Source organism: Chenopodium album, chromosome 13, assembly GCF_948465745.1.
Source record: "Chenopodium album chromosome 13, dcCheAlbu1.1, whole genome shotgun sequence".
Lineage (NCBI taxonomy): Eukaryota > Viridiplantae > Streptophyta > Magnoliopsida > Caryophyllales > Amaranthaceae > Chenopodium > Chenopodium album.
The window spans coordinates 21,715,818-21,733,764 of record NC_137846.1 but is presented as its reverse complement, the minus strand read 5'-3'; the positions used below and the strand labels follow the sequence as shown (position 1 = coordinate 21,733,764).

General features: G+C 33.1%; 1 pseudogene across 1 annotated transcript; it reads right to left on the bottom strand.

The window, feature by feature from the left end:
• Window positions 1-544: 544 nt before the first annotated feature.
• LOC145576493 (nudix hydrolase 26, chloroplastic-like) lies at window positions 545-15,536 on the bottom strand (annotated as a pseudogene). Its single transcript, XR_014098406.1, has 6 exons — window positions 15,288-15,536; window positions 15,160-15,210; window positions 3,905-3,997; window positions 2,647-2,741; window positions 919-1,033; window positions 545-798 (listed from the first exon to the last, which is right to left on the bottom strand). The product of XR_014098406.1 is annotated as a nudix hydrolase 26, chloroplastic-like (transcript).
• Window positions 15,537-17,947: the final 2,411 nt, after the last annotated feature.

The window sequence follows — 17,947 nt, the reverse complement described above, 5'->3', positions numbered from 1 at the left end:
TAATATTAACAATAATTTTTTTTTTTTTGGTAATCTATATTAATTATGTTGGATTGTGTAATAGAAGGCGGGGGTTAGGCGGGTCTTAGGTGGGGATTTAGTGTGGATGGATATCCAAGTGGGGGTGGGACGGAGATGGTTTTGGAATTTTTACCCGCCAGAGTGAGGATAGGGATGGATTTTGGGCCCGCCGCAAGGATGGGGTGGGGATGGAGATGAAAATTTTAGGTGAGGTTGGGGATGGAAAGGCCAACATTAGCCCCACCCCTTTGACAACCCTAGTCGTCGGCGTCAGGGAATCATCGTTTGGGTGCTGGCAGCCAGAACGGGAAGGGGAGCAATGGCTGAAATTATTTTATTATTTTTAAAGTTTTTTTAAATAAATTAAATCATAATTTAATGAGATAATGAACCCCACTTAACGGAACTTACGAATTCTGTTAAATGGTAGCAAAAGCTATATTTTGTAACTTTTGGAGATAGCAAAATAAAATTAAATTTAAATGGGTAGCAATAGTCAAATCAAGGTGTTTTGGTGGTAGCAAAACTCAAAATTTCCTTAAAAATAACTCCACAATGATTCGAGTCTTTCAAGTCCTCAAGTATTCCATATTACTTCATTATAAACTCTCATAGAAGTATACAAAACACATTATTACAAAGCTGAAATTGTCGCAAATTGATGTTGTCTAATGAGAAGAAGCCGGAGGAATGAAGACAACTTGAGAATTTTCACTGAAGATGAGGTGCAAAAGCTTTCAAGACTTCTTCGTAGACAGACTTTTTAAACTCCACAGCCTGCATTGTAAAAAAAGGATCTGTTACTTTGTACTCATATAAGATAAAGCAAGATGAGCTTATACTATGGAGTACAAACTACGAGTATAATAACTTGGTCTAACAGAGCAGACAGCTTACATGCTCCACTACTTCCTCGGGTGTCATCCATGCCCACTTTCCAAATTCAGCCTTCTCAGTGCCATCGGCCAAGAGATTGATTTCATCCTCATTTCCCAGCAATTTCATTAGAAACCTGCTCGCTTAATCAGAATCAAGTTATTTTTATTGAGGGTGTGGAAATTTTTAATACTCCTTTCATTTATTGTTATCTGTCCATTTAAACAACTTTTCTAGATCCACTTTATTGAACCCCTGTCAATATGAAACTTTACTTTCAATAATCAATGAAGTATTACTTATGAGTATCAGTTTCTGTTATTATCTAACAAAACATGTATAACAAATGTAGTGCTGTTCTTATGAATTGGCAGTAAAGCTGTTTCTATGGAGTAACATTGAATTATTGAACAGAAGTCATCTCAGATTTGGTTTAAAACTCCCCCTCATGTCAGAAACAAATGTATTTCAAAAGGAAGAAAATGGGTGTATAAACTCCCCAACCATCCTTAAAGCGTCCCCCCACACTGCTGCCCCCCCCCCTCTTACATTTCTCATCCCCTATTCTTTAGAGGCACCCCATAGTCATTCCTTGGTGCTTCTCGTATTAGAGAAGTTTCAGGAACCACCCATAGATGTCCCCGTGTATCACAGGTGACAAGACTCAAAAGAAAGTTTACCAAAAATTATCAAGGCTGCAGGCCTGCAGACATAGCAGTTGAATGTCTAACCTGCTTTCCAGCAGATTCAGAGTATAGCAGTATACAAAATGTCCTAAGACGGTAACATTTCTAACAAAAACATTTGTACTAAATACCTCAACCTCACTTTAAAATGCAACTATATTGTCTAGTAACATAAACTTCTGATAATTGGTGATAGGAGCAAAAGAATCTTTTTAAAATATGTTAATCACCCAATTAAAAAAACCTTATATAGCTTTGCTCCTTAATAGTATTCCCTTCGTTTCATAATTAGAAGTTTGTTTTCCTTTTTTGGGTGTTCAAAATTAGAAGCCTATTTCTATTTATAGATAGACAAGATAGTACTTTTTGACAATGATACCCTCTTTTTGATGAGTTGTCATCCTTTTTCTATTTGTTTTTGTACTTTAGACATCAATTCCCACCACTTTCTCTCTCCAACTCTTCAATAATTCTCAACCACTTTTTTTTCTCTCTATCTCTCTCTAACCCCACATGCATATTTGTACTTCTAATCAACTTTCTTAATTTCCGTGAAAATTTGGAAAATAGGCTTCTAATTATGAAACGGAGGGAGTAGCTTTGCTTAATAGTTGCTTTTTTTTTTTTTTTTTTTTTTTTTTTTTTTTTTTTTTTGAAACAGCTAGTTGCTCAACTAGCTATTAATAGTTGCTTTTTTGAGCAACAGCTAAAAATTATAATTGCATAATACAAAATTTTCACTACCTAGTACCTACTTACCTAGTTAACAAGCTAAGTGTCACCAAGACAATGGATAAGAGAATTGAAAAGAGAGAACCAAAGGGTAATATGAACGAACCAAAGACAAAAAATGGATTTGGATCATAACCCTTAATTTATTGGATTAAAACTCATTACAGAAAATACCCCAAAGAGAAATCATGACAAACATCTAAATATCAGCACTATTTCCAAGCCACTCCCAACAACCTTAATTCACAACCCTAAAGGTGAATTCAACAAATGATGAGCACCAGAATGACAAAGCAAAACAACAAAATGGCATATTGAGGTCAGCACTCACCACTGTTGGGCTTGACCCTTCCAGTCTGATCCCCATCGATGCCTGAGTTTCTCCCTTACATCTGGAGGGAAATCATAAGTCAGCCAATAGGGAACCTGTTTTAATAAAACAAAGTTAAAGTGTATATATGAAATACTTTGTATAAGACATAGCCAGTTATGCTTAAAAGATTCCATTTCAGCATACTAGGGTTTGCCAATTTGCGAAAAAAACATTGCAAAACCAGGGTTTGCAACCAAAATCTGTAAAAAGTAACATACTTGAGAACAGATCAAAGCTGTAAATCCATGAAAGTGAAACAAAAACTTAAATTCAAGTTGTTTGGCCTTAAAAGCATTTAAGATATGAATTAGATGATAGCCAGTCACGCCTAGGAATTTAGATAAAAAGACAAATTCATGGCCAAAAGTCTTCAGTGCAAAAAATAAGCCTTTACAAATGCAAACAAAAGCTACATCAGTAAGCCTGAAATATGTTATCAAAAAAGTTGAGCTTGGATAGAGGCACATATACATGATAGGCCTCTGAATATAAAGATAGATGGGATATATAAGCATCATTAGCATTGAGTAGAAACGTTGTATTTAGAGCATTTACTTACCCCTATACTTACACCAAAATAGATATCATGTATCTTTTATATGCTTCTCATTAAGTTTACATACTGGTATAGCTCTCTTGGTCTATCCTGTCTATCACTTCATATGTTATTAATAGACATTAAGTACACAAAAAACCTAGGAGCCATCACAAAATTCAGAGAGCCATTAAGCCCTCCGTTTGTTTTGACGGAAAACATTTTCCTAGTTCTCATCTTCCATTGTTTGGTAAGTAAAGGAATGGAAAACAACTTTCCCAAAGGTAGAATATAATTCTCCCATGAGTAGAAAATGTTTTCCTTCTAAAGGAAAGTATGCCACCTCCCTACCCTACACATCCCTTACCTGTCCTCTCTCTTCTCTCTTCCACTCCTATTCCCCTTCCTGATAAGTTTTCTTGTAGGGAAACAAACAAAGGAAATCTATTTTCACAGCTGTATTTTCCCTTGGAAATTATTTTCCATGGAGAATCATTTTCCCAAAATTTGTTATCCATTAAAACAAACGGAGCCTAAATTGCTTCCGAAATTCCCTTGTATCAAGCCCCTACTTCTATGGAAAGAGTAGTCAACACATGACATGACACACTACACAAATTTTAAAAATATTAAAAAGCATCATCTACACTTAGCTTAAGTAAAACAAATTAGAATTCTAACCTCTCCAAGGACTTCCACTGAAGTTACTCCAGTCTCTTCCCTAAGCTCCCTGATGGCTGCATTTCGGGGATCTTCAGCTTCATCTATGCCACCCTGCAAACACAATAGCATCAGCCCTGGGCTTAACACAATAATCAACACATCAAGAAAGGGGTTTCCGCTAGACAGAGAGAGATAATAAAATTATACTATCATTTGGAGACAACCAAAGGGTTGTGCATGGAATCTTAAAAATCAATAATCAACCCCATTTTTTTCTTTCTTTAGTTATTTATTTTTTTAATTATTGAGATAAGAAAACATATTGCAATAAACAACCTAAAGAGAAGCTAATACATCATTTGGCACTTGCTCACATAAAGCAACTAAAGAAAACTCGCAACCATGGTAAAACCAATTATTCTTACCCAACCAAAGCACCAACATAATAGGCCGACCAAACCACATAGATCAGAGTGATTCTATGATTCACATGCAGATAACCTATCATAAAGAAACATCATCACACGACAATGCAAAAACAAATGATTCCATGTCCCCTCGTGTAAGTAGAAATCTAGCAACCAAGAGAAAAGCTTTCACACACTTGAAAACCTCAACATTCAAAATAAAGTTACAAAAAAAGGGAAGGATTTTGAATTTGGCTTTTTCACAAGCTGGTAGTAAAAGGAATACACTCTCCTATCATGAAAGTAAAACAACCATATCAAAAATTCTCAGCAACTTAATAAGCTACCCCGAACAAACAATCAAGAGGGTCCCTTGACTACCTCTGACAATGAAAGTTCTAAGATACACCATCCATCATTCATAAGATTGTATAGGAGTATGACATGCAATTCACAATCTACAAGGACAGTCAAAGGATACTAAAATGTAGGAATATGACATGCAATTCACAATCTACAAGGACAGTCAAAGGATACTAAAATGTTGCTCCTCTACCCTTTTCTACTTGCAGAAGAAGAAAAGTTAGATTCAGAGAAAATTCAACCAAATTTGGCAAGGTTTACTGGTATTGGCCATACTTTACAAGAGCAACCCAAGTATGCTCGATTCCTAAATAAGATTACTTATTCCCAAAAAACAATGCATTCTCCTTTACATTCCTTGAATATTACCAATAGAGAAATGATTAATGTGAAAGTAACTTCCAAGCGCTTGAATAACTATAGAACAAGTTTAGCCCCAAGTTGTGACATCATTTTTGGCGGTCCCCATTGAAAATGATGTCATCAAATTCTTGTTAAGACTCACTAAAACTTGCCTAAATTTATCACTTTAGCCCTAAGACTCAAATATATGAGATATTATATGTAGAAAAGTGTAAAAAAAAAAAAAAAAAAAAAAAAAAACGATAATAAAAATAAAATTAAGGTAGGTCTCAATCTCAGGTCTTAATGCGAGTTTTGGAATTTCAAGACTCAACTTGAGACTTGCTTAAGATTTAAGAAGAAAAATAGGGGAAGTCTTAAACATAAGTGTTAAGAATCAAGATGATGATGTCACCCCAAGTCTTAAGACTTAGGGCTAAACTTGCTCTTAAACCTATTAACGCATCAAATGTGAAAACACCACCACTTCCTCAATAAAGAGATGTTCTCTTAAATTATATTACAAAATCCCAACATTTTAGTATCCCATAGCTATCAAGATACAAAGATAACGGGGCCTTCGAATCCTTTGATTTAGTAATGTAATGTACAAAAATAGTAGCGGTAAGGTGAGTGATCATATTATGATGAGTGGCTAGGTGGGTTTTAGTCTTGGGTTTGAATAGTTGCTCTATCCATATTTTTTTTTTATTACTCTTCACTCCTTTTCTCACATGACAGCCTTGGTACTTTTCTTTGACTTTTTTTTTCTATGAAGTTTTTAGTGTTTGTATTGCTTTTCTTTAACCATTTTATATCAATAATAATAGCAATTGGGTATAGGTATTTTCTCTTTCTTTCCAGTTCATCCCCCTCTTAAAAATTAGTAATTACAAGCACTTTATGCAGCAAATTTGTTTATAAAATTCATGGATATAAATAACCTATACTTGTGACTGTATCAATACAATGAGCTGCATATTTGAATTCAATCAAAAGTTCAAAGCAATTGAAATATTGGGTAAAAATGTGCCTAGTTGCCTTGTTTAAACACAATATTTTCAAGGTTAATTTGTAGTTTTCCTGCACCAAAAATAATTGAAATTTTTTTAGGGACCTAAAATTTTATACGGACTGTTTAGCAGGGCATTCATAGTGCTTCAGAGTTTAGACTAGAGGTGTCAAACCGAACCGACCCGAAAAAAACTATCCGTTTCGAACTGTAATCGATCCGATTTGATTCGAGAAATTCAAGACCCAAACCCGATCTGTAACTGAACTGAACTCAACCCGAATCCGAATTCGACCCAATCTGAACGTAACCCGGCACCGATTTGATCCGACCTGAACTCAACCCGAATCCGATTTGACCCGACCTGAACTCTAACCGAACCGATTTGATCCGACCCGAGCTCAACCCGATCCGAAATTAACCTGGCAAATAACCGATCTAATCCGATCTGTTTTGACCCGAACTGATATTAATCCGATCCGATTTTAACTTGATTTGATTTTTACCCGATCTGAATTTAACCAGGCCATAATTAAGTTTTGACCTTTTTATTCAAGTTCTTATACTGCTCCGTTATTATTAATAAGTTTACGTTTTTTACTACAAAGAAATAATCCGGAGTAACAAGTTTACTTCATGTATATACCAATTATATAAAATTATTTTCTAAGCTTTATATTCATCTCATCAAAAATTTGCTACAAATAGTTTGTAATACTTGAACATTAAAACCTCTTCTTTTAACTCGATAAAATATACTCCGTATGATACATGAATGACTTGATATTGACCCAATAATAAGGTAAAAACTCAATAATAACTCTAGTTTAAAAATAACCTTATTTAAATATGAATTGGGTCAACTCGATTAAAATCCAGCCAAACACAAAAGGGATTGAATTGAAATTGACCAATTTAATGAATCAACGGATCCTAGGATGCACAGACTCGGGTACGGGTGTCGGACTCGGGTACGGGTCCAAGTGTCAGACTCGAAAATTTCTAAAATCAAGGATCCGGGGACACGTTTTAAAAGAGTCTAAATTTAGGATATGGACTCGGGGACACGGTGTTTAATAATCCATATATATATATTTTTGATAAAATAATATATTTTTAACCAAGGCATTAACATACATTTTTGATATTAAAAATCAGAATAATGGAAATTTTAACTATATTACTGATTGTAAAATCTTAATACATAAAGTTGTAGTTCCACTTTTTTAGAACAAACAAGAAGGGAAAAAAACAGAAATAAAACATCATAGTCTAATGAAACTTGAACTTAACCAAACAAAAAAGAAAAGGAAAAAAAAAACAGAATCATAGCCTAAAGCTCTAGAACGTCAAAAACTCCACTTATTCATCATCTTCAAAAAGTTCATCATCTTCAAAAAGTCCATCATCTTAGATTCTAGTTCCCTTGCTCTTCATCATTAAAAAATCCATCTTCAGTATCTTCAAGAAATAAATTCTCAAAACCTTCAACATACTCATCATCAATAAATAGTGAATCTCCACCTAAAAAATAATGAAAAAAAAAAATCAGTATTCCAAAACTAAACTAAATATATTAATATTTGTTGAAACTATGAGTACTTTAAAATATAATCTGAAATACTCACCGACATCCCAATAACTAGATGGACCTCTTTTGTACTCATCTTTCTTCCTAGACATCATTCTTAAATTGGTATGGACATAGACAAGAGCTTCCACTCTTTTTGAAGTTAGCCTATTCCTCGCGATGGAATGAATATTAGAGAAAGAACTCCAGTTTCTTTCATAGCAGGAGGAAGATGCAGGTTGTGATAGTAATCTGAAAGCCAATGCTTGCAAAGTTGGTGTTGATGAACCATAACTAGCCCACCAACTCAAAGGATCTTCATGAGCCCTAGCTTCCATTACATGATGTTCACTGAAAAAGCCCAATGTCCCAGAGAATTGTCCAAATTCAGCATAAACTTTTCTAAGATCATCAGAATTTTTGAACATCTTTTTGAAACACAAATCTCTGTTTTGAGATACTTCTCGATCAACATTAGGTGCAACCCTTGGAACCAATGCACTACCTCCTTGTAACCAAGACTCACTATAATATTTCGGAACTAATGAATTAGCCATACAGTGAAGGGGAGTATTACTTTTATTCCATCTTGATACCAAAACACCTTGAATAACATAAAAAAAAAAAAGAGGATTTTCCAGTAATTCTATCTAAGCCTTCTTGCTCATAAATTTTCTCTCTAACCTCTTCAATCATGGTATCCCACATGTCATATATTAGATGCAAACATGGAGTATCAAGATCAGCTTTCCTCAACATATTATTAATGGGGGCTGTAAAACTCAGAAAATATTCAACTTTGTCCCACCATCTATCCGAAATCACACATTCCTTAACCTGATTAGCCTTGCTTTCTAATTGTGTCTTCCTTAATGTTTTCCATTCAACATCTAAAACCATTTTTTCAAGAGCATTTTTTGTTTCAAACAAACGTCCTGCCATGATAACATGTGAGGCAAAACGTGCTTCTGCTACTTTAAGAAGTGCAAGCTTTGAATGTTTTTGAAAAATAGTAAGGGCCTTCTGATGATTCAAAACAAATATAACAATGGCATCACAATATGACAGTAAGGAAGAGATCCACTTACAGTCATCATACTGGCTTGAATTGGCAGTGGGCTCGCAGATGCTTTTGAGTGCTAAGTTCATACTATGCACAACACAAGGCGTCCAAAAAATGTGAGGATATTTTGCTTCAATTTTTTCACCTGTTGCTTTGAAGTTCCCAGCATTATCAGTGATAATGTGCACCACATTATGAGCACCTTCCTTGTCAATAACCTTCTGAAAAAGACTAGCAACATAATCTGCATCTTTTATGTTACCACTTGTGTCAAAAGCTTTGAGAAACATTGATCCTCCACCCGACACTGCCATGACATTGATGAGAGGCCTTTTTTGCCAATCAGTCCACCCATCCGAGCATAATGATACTCCCTTCTTCTTCCAAGAATCTCTGAAAGGCTGATTAAGAGTATCAACATGTGTTACCTCTTGCTCAAGTAAAGAGAGCCTCAGCCTATTGTATGGTGGAGGTAGCCAACCAGCACACTTACTGTTCGCCAATTTAAGACAAAACTGGCGAAAGTAAGGATTCCCGACTAGTGAAAATGGAAGTGCGGAAGCATAAATCATCCGAGCACATTCCTTATCTAACTCATCTCTGTCAGCAACGTTAAAACAGAATTCCACACTTCCCTTTTTCTTTTCCGGCTGGATTAAATCAGTACCCGGAGGGAGGGTCACATAATCCAATTTCCTCTTTGATTCATACGCTTCTCTATTCTTCAAATTCTCCGCCTTTTCATGCTCTTGCTGCAATTGTGCCCTAACTTGATCGGACATACCCTTACATCCTTCGACACCTTGACCCGACAAACATAAGAGATGGGATTTCACTTTTGAGTATGAACCAGTCACTAATTTGAGGCAATAGTTGCAGGTCCATTTCATATTACTACCACTAGTTGCGTTTCCGACAACAGTTACATGATTCCATAATGGTTTGTCATCGAATGATGAAAATTGGTTAGGACTAGGCCTTTTTGGTGCTGAATTTCTTTGGGGGTTAGGCGTGGAGGAGTTTGGTGAAGACATTGATACTGAGGGATGATGATACAATTGGAGAAAATTTCAGTCGAGGTGTGAGAATTTGGAGATCCATGGATATCGTTTAAATAGTATGAGTACTTGATAGCTGGGGAGGCTAAAGCTAAGAGAATTGTAATCGACATATTTTGGGAGCAGAGGAAGCTTGAATGTGATTGTTTAGGGAAGGAAATTTTGTCAGAAACCACCCGCTAAAAACACTTTTTTGTCAAAAACCACCCGAAAAAAATTTTGTTGTCTAGAACCACCCAATTTTAAAAATTAGTTGCCAAACACCACAACAGTATATTTTCCGGCATTGACCTAGAACTCCGGCGTTGACCCACTTTTAATGAACTCCTCCCCTATCTCTCTCCTCTTCCTTTTCCCTCCTCTCTCTGCAAGCTCCATTATTGTTGACTAAGGTCAAAAATTAGTACAAACCATTGTTGAGAAGCAACAACCTTAGTCAACAACAATGGAGCTTGCACAAGTCATCCTCTACCGCTACTATTGCCACCGCCGGCGCCACCAATAACTCCAGCACTTCATTAGAATCTCAAAAGTAATAAAAAAAAATGAGAGCAGGGGTAGACATTGTTCATGGAGGTTCCACTTTCACTTCTAGGCCTCCCATAGAGCCTGCTACCCGCATCTCCTACAACTCCAAACAACAGCCTAACATCGCAGCAACCGACCGCAGCAACCCACCGCAGCAACCCAGCCACACCTTCCAACACACATCGCACCAGCTGCGATACACAACATCCACACCGCCACCTTCGCCCACCAACAACACCATAAATTTCACCAATTCGCCGCCTACAAACATCAATTCGCCACCAATTGCAACAATTTCGACATTGTAATTCCAGTAATTTGGCAAGGAGCATGTTTAATCTTCGACTTATTGAAAACCTAGAAGGTACGTACGCCGCTAACAAAGAACGATGACGCGGCACCCAGAAAGACAAGGGAAGGGGGAGAGGGGGAGGTTGGCCGGAAAGGGGAAGTTAGAGGAAGGGGATTACCGGAAGGGGATTTAGGCTGCTGGCAGGTCTTGCTAATTTTAGACCTTAGACAACAACAATGGAGGCTATGGAGTTAGCTTGTAGAGAGGAGAGAGATAGAACAGAGAGGAGAGAGAAGGAAGAGGAGAAAGATAAGGGAGGGGTTCATTAAAGTCACGTGCAAGGCACGAGGGTAGGGTCAACGCCGGAGTTCTGGGTCAACGCCGGAGTTCTGGGTCAATGCCGGAAAATAAACTCATGTGGCGTTTGGCAACTAAATTTTAAAATTGGGTGGTTCTAGACAACAAATTTTTTTTCGGGTGGTTTTTGACAAAAAAGTGTTTTAAACGGGTGGTTTCTGACAAAATTTCCTTTAGGGAATGAATAATTTTAATGGGAGTAGTAGATGGATGATAATGATAGTGCTTTGGGAGGATAAACTTCTCCTACTTGATATACGTGTAGGACATTTCTTTTTATGTATAATTGTATAGTACTATCTAGTATGTAGTACAACTTTTTAAAAATTTGATTAAGTTATGATAAAATGATATGTATATGGCATGATCATAGATTGAATAAGTAATTTAAAATTGTTTCAAAAAAAAATAATGTTATTTAAAATTTGATTAAGTTTATGATAAATTGATAAATTTTAAAAATGTAATATTAAATTTGATAAATTGATATTAGTAGTCTTATATTGCATAATCATAGATCGAGGATCAATGATCTTTACAAAATGATCATAACCTACGTAACGTTAAGTGTAATAAAACTTATGATCTAATGATATTAGTCAACCTTATATGTTATATGGCATGATCATAGTTGAATAAGTAATTTTAAATTTGATTAAGTTTATGATAAAATGATATTAGTAGTCTTATATTGCATAATTATAGATCGAGGTTCAATGATCTTTACAAAATGATCATACCCTACGTAACGGAAAGTTTAATAAAACTTATGATCTAATGATATTAGTCAACCTTAAACGTTATATGGCATGATCATAGTTTGAATAAGTAATTTTAAATTTGATTAAGTTTATGATAAAATGATATTAGTAGTCTTATATTGCATAATTATAGATCGAGTATCAATGATCTTTACAAAATGATCATAACCTACGTAACGTTAAGTTTAATAAAACTTATGATCTAATGATACTAGTTAACCTTATATGTTATATGGCATGATCATAGTTTGAATAAGTAACTTTAAATAAGTTTATGATAAAATGATATTAGTAGTCTTATATTGCATTATTATAGATCGAGGTTCAATGATCTTTACAAAATGATCAAAACCTACATAACGTTAAGTTTAATAAAACTTATGATCTAATGATACTAGTTAACCTTATATGTTATATGGCATGATCATAGTTTGAATAAGTAACTTTAAATAAGTTTATGATATAATGATATTAGTAGTCTTATATTGCATTATTATAGATTGAGGATCAATGATCTTTACAAAATGATCATAACCTACGTAACGTTTAGTTTAATAGTTATGATCTAGTGATATTAGTTAGCTTAGCTTAGTTTATGATGAATTATAATGATCATAGCCTATGTAACGGTTTAGGGTTTAGGGTTTGGGATTAGGTTTAGGGTTAGGGATTAGGGTTAGGGTTTAGGGTTTAGGATTTAGGGTGATTAGGATTATTTAGGTTTACAAAAGTTATCATAATCTATGTTGGAGTGAATATTATACAATTAATCTTAATAATTCGAGTGTTATATTAATTAAAAATTAGTTCTTTTTTTTTTAATTTTACAACGAACGTACACTTGAATGAGTAAAAATAAGAAGGATTTATTAAAAATTAATTTGAGCCTAAATATATAACAATATAACATTAAATGTACATTTGAGTGAAAATGAAGGATTTTGTTTTTTTTTTGTTTTTGGTTATATTTTTAATAATCCTTTAGAGTTCTATAATAGTTAAAAATAATTATTGAAGGTCGCAAAGAATTAACATTTTTTTCAAAGAAGAAAATATAATATAATATAATATAATGTTGTTTCTCTAATCATTTTAATGTATATATAACATTTTTTTTGCAAAGAATATATATATTTTTCTAACAAATATAATACGTAGTATGTATTTTTTTTTAGGAAAAGAAATTTAATATGTATATAAATTACTCTTAATCATTTTTAATTTATTTATAATTTTATCGGATTTAAATTTATGGTTGACCTATCAATATTTCAAAAGATCTTATATATATATATATATATATATATATATATATATATATATATATATATATATATATATATATATATATATATATATATATAACTAAATTTTTTGATGCTCATTGTTACAAATTTAAAGGTTCCCCCCCCCCTAATTTTGCAACATAGAAAGTATATTTATCATTAACATCCCTCTAATTTAAAGTTTTTCCCCCTAATTTTTTCCGCGAAATAGCAATGTAGTGTAATTTTTGTAAAAAAAAAAAATACTATGATTATTCTAATTTACGTAGTGGTAAAATATTTTGAAATGTTAGGATTTCTTTTGAAAAAAAATTGTCATTTATACCATGATTTTTAATTTATGTCGTACATACTTTGTATCTATTATATGTAGTACTAGATTTTGTAATGTTATGATTTCTCTAGTATAAAAAATTCTTATCATTTCTATTTTTTTTTTAAAGAAAAAATACACTATGATTTCTAATTTATGTAGTATATATTTTGTATTGTTTATGTCTAATATCAAATGTGTGGTAAAAAATTATACAATGTTATGATTTCTCTAGTAAAAAAAATAAATTAAAATGTTATCATTTCTAAATTTGAATTTTTTTTTTTTTTTGATGGAAGATATACATACGTTGTATCTAATCTTAATTACATTGTACAAGATTTTAATTATTATATTATCTTTTTTCTAAAACAAAAAATAAAATAATATGATATCAAATTTAGGTACTTTGTATCGACTGTAAAAAAAAAAAAATAGGTACTTTGTCTCGAATCCTAAGTCTTAAATGGTTTCAAAAAAGAAAAAAAATCTTAACTCTTAAATATGTAGCCAAGAATTAAATATGATGATTTCTAATTTAAATATCTAAGTTTTTTTTTTATTATTTTAAATGATAAATATATAACTATCTAATCTTAAATAGGTAGTACTAAATTCCTAGGAGTACTTTTTTTTTTGAGGAAAAGGAAACTAATAAACAAAATGACTTTTCAACTACACAATTTAAAAGATATGGAGTATGTACAGACTAGCATGTTGAAAATAAAAGGAAAATATTTGAGAATAAAAAGGAAAATATTAATAAAGAATTGAAGATTACACTTCATTAAATATAATTGTCAAAATTATAATATTATTAGATAGAATTGTAGGGTTCCCTCAAAAAAAAAAAAAGATAGAATTGTAGGGTTCTTCACACGTAGTAGAATTGTAGGAAAATGTGTTACTTTATTCTACTGTAACACCTAGTAACTAGTAAGGCATCTAGGGTAAAAAAAAAATATTATAAAATAAATGAAAATAATTAAATGGGCATTTACTGTTTTCCACTTTACCAAAGCTTTACAGCTGTCTTGGGCTTGGATAACTTACTGTACACAAAAAAATACAAATAAACACAAAAAAAAAGCTAAAATTTAATCTAAAAAAGATGCTTTCATCTTCTTCCTTTGTCCTTCATCTTCTTACTGTACAAAAACTGAAAAAAGACGCTTCATCTTCTTCTTCATCCTACACAAAAAAATACAAATAAACACAAAAAAAAAAATGGCAGCCCTTATGGAGGAATCCAGGTCCGACCCTTGGGAAAACTCCGCCTAATTATGTTTGTTCAAAATTAGGCGAGTCCACTTTCTCTCCCAGGAGTCCGACTCGTATTCTGTGTCCGCACCAGGGTCGCGTCGTGTCGACGCCGGTATGGCTGGGTGGTGGGCCGAGTCCGTGCAATGCAGAACGGATCAACCTTATCTTAATCAAACAGAATTTGACCGAACCGAAATCAACCCGACCCAAATTCATCCGACCCAAAATTCACCCAGTTAAACCCGTTTTTAACCCGATCCGAATTTATCCGAACCGAAGATGAACCGATCTGGAGTTAATCCGGCCCATATCCGACCCGTACTCGATAGACCATGACCTAAATTTGATCCGACCCGAATTTGACCCGATCCGACCCGAATTATAAGAATAATTTTGACCCGAACATATCCGATCCGAACAGACCCGACCCGAATAGACCCGACCCAAACTCCATCCGATTATCCGAATTGACATCTCTAATTCAGACAGCTCTGACATTATCCTTAAAAACTGAAATAATTGAATTTTCTAAATTTGTTTTCAAAACATGCAAATTATATAGAAAAATCAACTCAACTCCTTCAATTTCAACAAAAAAAAATACGCACTTAACAAACAATTGAACAAAGCTAATCAAAGAATAAAAAGCTGAAATTACCTGAGGCATTTGCCAAGAATCAGGAATATCAAGCCTAGAAGCAGCAAAAATCTGCAAATTAGAAATTAAATCAACATAAATGTAACATGATAATAAATAAATAAATAAAAGGGTAATGAAGAAGAGACCTTTTTAGAGGGGTTGATTAGACAAATACCGACATTTCTTCTGTAACCCTCGGGACGAGACTCCATTGAAGAGGAAGAAGAAGAAGAGCGAAGGGTGAGGAAGTTGTGAGTGAAAGAGAGAGAAATTGTATTGTAAGGTTGATGGGTTTGTGAAGAAGAAGAAAAGGATGTAAATGGTTTCTACAGAATCTGAAATTGATGATGATGATGATACCGAGTGTTGATGGAGATGAATCGGAGCAAAGCCATTCCACGCTATGGTATTAGCCCATGGGAGTATAGTACTTGTTCAAGTATTGTTTATTAGGGGCAAAAATGGCATAATTTGAGATTATAAAAAAAGTAAAAATGCTAACATCATTTAAATATAATCTATAATCTATAATAATATACGAAATATTAAAAAGCATTCCTAAAAACAATTTATTGTTTAATCATCTAGGCTAATTGTCAATTATGCTTTAACCTTACACAATAAATAATATTATACTACAAAGTATTGAAGGCACATACTACATACAGGGCCTGTGTTGGTAATTAGCTAGTAGCTGAGTATTGAATGCACATACTACATATAGGGCATGTGTTGGTAATTAGCTGGTAGCTGATTGATATAACTGATTGTATTAGCTTGTTTGACTAACTGGTTATATTAGCTGTTTTGACTAGCTAATTGTGTAAAAATGTTTGGTAAATAGTTGTTAATTGTTAGCTGTTTTAGTGTATTTAAGAGATAAAAAGCTAATTGTACAATAAGCTAATTTTAAAAAGCTCTTATAAAGAGCTTTTTCTAAAAAGAGCTTTTTTAGCCCAAAAAGCTCTTTTAATAAGCTTACCAAACACCCAAATTAGCTTTTTTAATTGGTCAAACATCTAATTAGACAAAATAAGCTAAAAGCTCTTTAAAAACCTCTTTACCAAACACGCCCATAAACCACTAGATGCACTTAAAAATTAGCAGTTGCACAACTATAAAAATAGTAACCCGAGCTACTCACTAGTTCAATTTTAATAAGGTTTGTGGCATTATTTTTTGTTTTCAACTTTCAGTTTTTTTTTTTTTTTTTTTTTAAATAAAAAACAAAAACAGGACACAAGAAAAAGGTGTTTCAACTTTTTTGTTGTCAGTTTTCAAAATCTATTAACTATTACTAAAACAGAGTATGATGACGTTACCTCTGCCTACATGTCGCTTTTTTAATATAAAAAATTCCCGCCTAAATACAAGGATGATGTCATTTTTTTTTTTTTTTTTTTGTGTGGAGCTAACATATTTAACAATTTTGAAATTTAAATGTTGGAAGATTCCACATTACAACTAAAATTTATCAATTTATCTTAAGAATTTTAAATGTAATACTAATAATTTACCTCCTACTTTTTTTTTAGGTCAAATGACCTCCTACATTGAAATATATATTAGGTGACGTTGAACCGATACTATTTCATAATTTTGATGAAAATCTAAAATTTAAAAATTACTCTCTTTTTTTTTTTTTTTTTTTTTTTTTGTACAAGGTGCACAATTTTTATATAAGTTTTATATAAACCGTGCATCACACGGGTTCTAATCTAGTTATCATGATTTTAATAAGTTTGACTAATTTTTGTTTCATTATATCACATATATCATATAAGTTTGAAAAACAAAAAACAACAGCGATGCGTGCCAAACGAACACGGTAACTGTAGGTGTTGTTCGAAGCGCGCCTACGTTAAGCATGTGTGAACATGCTTGTCACTCATAGGAAGTGAGAATTGACATATATGATTAGTGACAACGATTAGGAACAAATAAAGTAGGGAGCCGCCAACAAGTTTTTAAGAAACTTGTAAACCATTCACGGATCATAAAAGGCAATCACGATAAGGGACAACGATAGACAACAATGATTGACCCGTGAAGGTTACACCCCATTCATAATCCATGAGATTACTAACTCCATATGGTTCGGAACCACGAAAGGAGGATCCGAGATGATGGTACGAAGTGAGTCATGGAGACACATTCATCCGTATTGGCATCTACTCGATTCTTATTATGAAAAGTATTTTCTGCGATCTCAAAGGCATACAAACAAAATATTCAATTTGCTTCAAACTATTCTAATGTTAAATTGGTTGAATATTAATGCAACATATAATTCTAAAATATTGTGATCACTTGATTAAACAACAAGATTAAAAGGAACCTAAACCAGTTGTCCAAATTATTTTATTAGGCGTTATATTCAATTACATATCCCCTTTAAACATGTAATATGGTGATCATAAAAATATAATAGAATAAACACCAACATTGGAAGCAATTTAACAATAATATCATTAGTCAAATCAAATTAATAATAACCCTAATCATGATACTAGCAATATAAAATAGCAATATAAAATAAAATAATCAATTAAATTAACTAATTACTCACGTTGCGCGTGCTCCTTTAAATTGCTACATCATGAATAAATTGTTAGTAACTTCAATAAATATATAATTCAAATTGAAACAATTAAATTAAATTAAAAGTAGAGTATATTTGGTCCAAACCCTCAGTCAATTCTACCTTTCACGCCTTGGTTTAAGTATAAAACTTCGGGTGTTGTATGGATTCATTGGAGTTCTTAGGGGATGTATGATGAGAGAATAGGGAAGGATAGTATTAGGC